The following is a 5,259-nucleotide window of genomic DNA, read 5'->3' on the forward strand; positions in this document are numbered from 1 at the left end:
AACTAATATAAACACTTAAATTACTTTTGTTAAGTATATTATTTTATTACATTAATTTTGTCAAGATTGTAAATTTCAACCGTTATTATATTAGTGGAATATGTATTCTGTTGCTTCGATTGGACGGGTTTTGTCCCCCTTGAAAATAAATAGGGAGAAAAAGTAGGGATTTGTTCCAGATACCACTCAACGATATCATAATTTTTAGTTGAAAATTAACAAAGAAAGAAGATTTTGCTTTGCTTGGTCGTGTTTGACCATCGTAAAGAGCGAAGTACGTGTAGCCACAACCCACAAACAAGCTATTTCCTTTATAACTTTTTTAGTCAAAGAATGATAATGTATAAACTGAAAGTTGAGAAGAAGAAAAAGAACGAGAAATATCTTCTATGGGAATACATATAGTATACTCTATAAAAATGGCTTCATGAATTTTTTTTGAATAAATTACTAAAATGCCCTGAACTATGACCCGAGTCCACAATTGCTCTCCCATAAAAAAAAAATGATCGTCTGTTTATCTTTAATTCTTACTTTGTGTCGAAAACAGTCATTCCGTCTAATTTTCTCTCATTCTCTTATGTTTTGAGGGTAATATAGTAAATGTAGTGATTTCATTTCTTTATTTTATTTTCATTAGATTTGTTTTCGTGCAAATTGAAGGAAACCCACCCCTAAATCACGAAATTGAGTACAAAATTCCTAAACCCTAAAGATGGCGCCGAGAAGAAAAGCGAGTAAATCACCGGCGAAGCGTCGGAGACAAAGCAAAAAACCAAAGGAAAAAGAAATAGCCCCAACGTTTCCAGATTATGGTAAGGTTTTAGGTTTTGTCATTTGTTTAATCATTATTTAAACCTTCGAAACTTCTGTTCTTCGATTATTAAAGAAATGGGTAGGACCACTGTTATTTTGTGTACGTTTAGTGTTTGGGACCACATGTGCACTCTGATTTCTACGAATATGTTGGTCGGTGTGAGGTATTTAATATGTTAATGTTGTTTAAATGGGGTACATATGGGTCATCCTTGTCGATTTACATCTTGAAGTTTGTTTGGTCATGTTGTTGGGATATTTAATCAGTTTTTAAGCTGTCGAGCAATTTTGAACAATTATTAATAGCTACTGTATTGCCTTATTTTTGTCAACTCTCATGGTGTAAAACTAGGTAATCGTGGTTGGAAGTACCTAAATGGAACTGTCATTTATGCAAACCACTGTGACATAGACATAATGAGCATTGTGGAGTTGGATTCTGTTTTGAAAGAAGACCTTGGGTACGAAGTAGGAGTTGTTTACTATCTGAAACCTGTAGGTAGTGATGAAGTCGAGTATGTACATCATGATAATAATCTTTGCTAGATTATTGGGGAAATCATAAAGAATAGTAAGAGTGTTGACATCTGGTGTGGTCATCCTAGTTCACCTACTCCTCTGCTTATCACTGAAAAAGCGAATGAGGCTATGAATGAGGGTGTGAATGAGGCTCGAAATGAGGAGCAAGTAGGAATTGATGAAGTCGCTATGAATGAGGAGGTCAATGAGGCTGTGAATGATGAGCACGTAGGAAATGATGAAGTGGAGGTGAATGAGGAGCAAGAAGGAAATATTGAAGTGGAGGTCAATGATGAACAAGAAGAAAACATTGAAGTGGAGGTCAATGAGGAAGAAGAAGGAAACATTGAAGTGGAGGTCAATGAGCCTGTGAACAATGACCAAGAAGGAAGTGAAGAAGAAGAGGTCAACAATGACCAAGACGGTGTAGAGCAAGAAAGTGGTTATGAAATGAGTGAAGATGAGATCGTTTTAGATGGGAATGCTTGAGAAGGTGGCTTACTCGGTAAAGGAAAAAAAATCGTAAGTGATGATGAAGTGGTTGATGGTGATAGCGACTATGATGGTGATGAGAGCATGTAGAGAAGAAAGGACAGTTCATCTAGTGATGAAGAAGACACGAAGATGAATAGCAAGGGAACCCGATACATAAAGAATATATTTCCAGAATTTCGAGAACAAGATGCAAACATCAATAAGGATTCATTCAAATTGGGAATGCTTTTCCCCAATGGAAAGGCATTCAAAGAGGCTATGAAGGAGTATTCTATACGATGTGGAAAACAAATTTGATTCAAGAAGAATGACAAGAATAGGGTTAGTGCTGAGTGTAAAGATGAGAAGTTTAAATGGACGTGTTTTGCATCATTTTTCGACTCAACTGATACCTTTATGATCAAGACTTATCATCCACAGCATACTTGTGGAACAAGTAACAGGAACACGTATGAATTTATATATTTTCCTTGTTTTTACACGTATGATCAAGACTTATTTTTTGACTTATTTTATATAATTTCCTTGTTTGATCTCAGGTTTGCAACGTATAAGTGGCTGTCGAAGAACTACATGCAAACATTTCAAGAGAATGATTCATGGTCTTGTCCCAATTTCATGAACAAGGTACAATCTGATCTCATCCTTTAATGCTCAAAGCAGAAGGCATACCGAACTAGGAAGCACGCAACTTAAATCGTAGAGGGCAGTTACAAGGAGCAGTATGCGTTATTGTGGGACTATGGTGCTGAGTTGAAGAGATCGAACCCGGGGTCAACAGTAGAGTTTGAGACAGAGCGTGGAGAAGAAGGACAATTACTATTCAAGAGAATGTATATCTGCTTCAAGGGATGTAAAGATTGCTTCTTGGTAGGGTGTAGACCATTGATAGGACTGGATGGTTGTCACATATGTTGTCAATGGTGCCCACAAGAAGAGTTGTAATCTTTATATTGTGCATTTAATGTAATAAAGTCTCATGAAGACTCTTGCTTGTAATTGCTTATTCATTAATAAAAAGTTGAAACGTTCATTCATTCTTCCGTGTCTGTTTGAAGCTTTATGATAAACATTAGTCTTTAGTCCATAAACAAACTAAACAACTTACGAAGAGACAAATGTAGATTTGCATGAACAAACTCTTCGTAGTTTGCTTAAAACGATATATTCGCAATCTAAGGGTCAAAGGACTATTGACCCCAGTATGATTGTTAGAAGAATCTATGATGTTTGGTTATGAGGCATTGAGAGTTGGAGACTCTATAAGGTATCTTCCGAAGGTACTGAATTGACCAGTGCGCTTTTAGAGACAAGATAAGAACAAACCATTTAACCTCTTATGTCTCGAAGTCACTATGTATGAATTACATCGTGCTTACCTTAATCCTGAAATGAGACATGTCATTTCACACCTTAGTATTCTCATTTGAGAAAGTCAGAGTTCGGACTCACTATGTGATTCCGAACAAGGCCTATTGGTGAAGTACTAAGTTGTGAGAATGTCATGAGTAACTTTGTGAAGATCTCATAGATATGGAATTCATGTACAAGATTGCTGAAATGCAATATATATATCACCTCATGCTTTGTTCCTTGGAGTGTGAATAAATGAACTGGCCAGTGTCCAAATTGAGTCTTGACTCTTTTGGATGAAACGATGTGACTTGTTAGCTCATCGTCAATACATTGTTTCTAACTTATTCACAAGCGACAAAGGAGTTGAGGAAATAACAGCTAGAAGGGTAAAATGGTAATTTTGTAAATCTCGACTAGCTGATGATATTCATGAAGGGTAAACATGATAATATTCATGAGTAACTTTGTGAAGATCTCATAGATATGGAATTCATGTACAAGATTGCTGAAATGCAATATATATATCACCTCATGCTTTGTTCCTTGGAGTGTGAATAAATGAACTGGCCAGTGTCCAAATTGAGTCTTGACTCTTTTGGATGAAACGATGTGACTTGTTAGCTCATCGTCAATACATTGTTTCTAACTTATTCACAAGCGACAAAGGAGTTGAGGAAATAACAGCTAGAAGGGTAAAATGGTAATTTTGTAAATCTCGACTAGCTGATGATATTCATGAAGGGTAAACATGATAATATTCATGAGTAACTTTGTGAAGATCTCATAGATATGGAATTCATGTACAAGATTGCTGAAATGCAATATATATATCACCTCATGCTTTGTTCCTTGGAGTGTGAATAAATGAACTGGCCAGTGTCCAAATTGAGTCTTGACTCTTTTGGATGAAACGATGTGACTTGTTAGCTCATCGTCAATACATTGTTTCTAACTTATTCACAAGCGACAAAGGAGTTGAGGAAATAACAGCTAGAAGGGTAAAATGGTAATTTTGTAAATCTCGACTAGCTGATGATATTCATGAACGGTAAACATGATAATATTCATGAGTAACTTTGTGAAGATCTCATAGATATGGAATTCATGTACAAGATTGCTGAAATGCAATATATATATCACCTCATGCTTTGTTCCTTGGAGTGTGAATAAATGAACTGGCCAGTGTCCAAATTGAGTCTTGACTCTTTTGGATGAAACGATGTGACTTGTTAGCTCATCGTCAATACATTGTTTCTAACTTATTCACAAGCGACAAAGGAGTTGAGGAAATAACAGCTAGAAGGGTAAAATGGTAATTTTGTAAATCTCGACTAGCTGATGATATTCATGAAGGGTAAACATGATAATATTCTGTGGATCCACTCATTACAATTAGGTTGAATTCTTGAGTAGAAAATAAATTCATTTGAACCGAGAGATTTTCAGTGTCAACTCTTTAGTGGAGTCAGTTGACATTAAGCTAAACTTGGAAAAGGTTTGTGAACTTTTGAGTCCAAGTATTTTAGCTCAAGCTTTGTTCATTTGGATCCATGAGGTCACTGTCACGAATCGCATCGATTAGGAATAGTTAAACTGGAAGCTAAGTCAAAACAAAAACGAAAATTGTCAAAAGGGTATTTTTGTCTTTTGAGACATAGCATGAAAAGAATGTCAATAAATTTTTTTGACAAGGTCATTTGATGACTTAGTAATACTCGGCCATGACTTGATCATTGGGCCTTGTGGATTAATTTCATTTCATAAAAATTTTATTGAAAATTCTTAATGGGCCTTTTTCATGTTGTCATGAACAAATAGAAAAGCTTCTAGAAGGCCTTTCTAGAGACCATTTGGGCGCCTACCCTATAGAGAAATAGGAGAGATTATTTTGTGCATAAATGTATCAAGATACTTGCCAAAAGAAAAAGAGGAAACAAATTTGCATATGGATGCATAAGGGATTCGGCCAAGAGAGAGACAAGGCAAGGCAAGGAACAAAAAAGGAAAAAATTCCAAGGATTAATGTCCTCTGTCCAATTCCACCAGTTTCAGGTCAAAAGGACATCGGAGCCG

Source organism: Urtica dioica, chromosome 8 (assembly GCF_054948205.1).
Source record: "Urtica dioica subsp. dioica isolate 48M chromosome 8, U.dioica_male_clone48M_v1_H2, whole genome shotgun sequence".
Taxonomy (NCBI): Eukaryota; Viridiplantae; Streptophyta; class Magnoliopsida; order Rosales; family Urticaceae; genus Urtica; species Urtica dioica.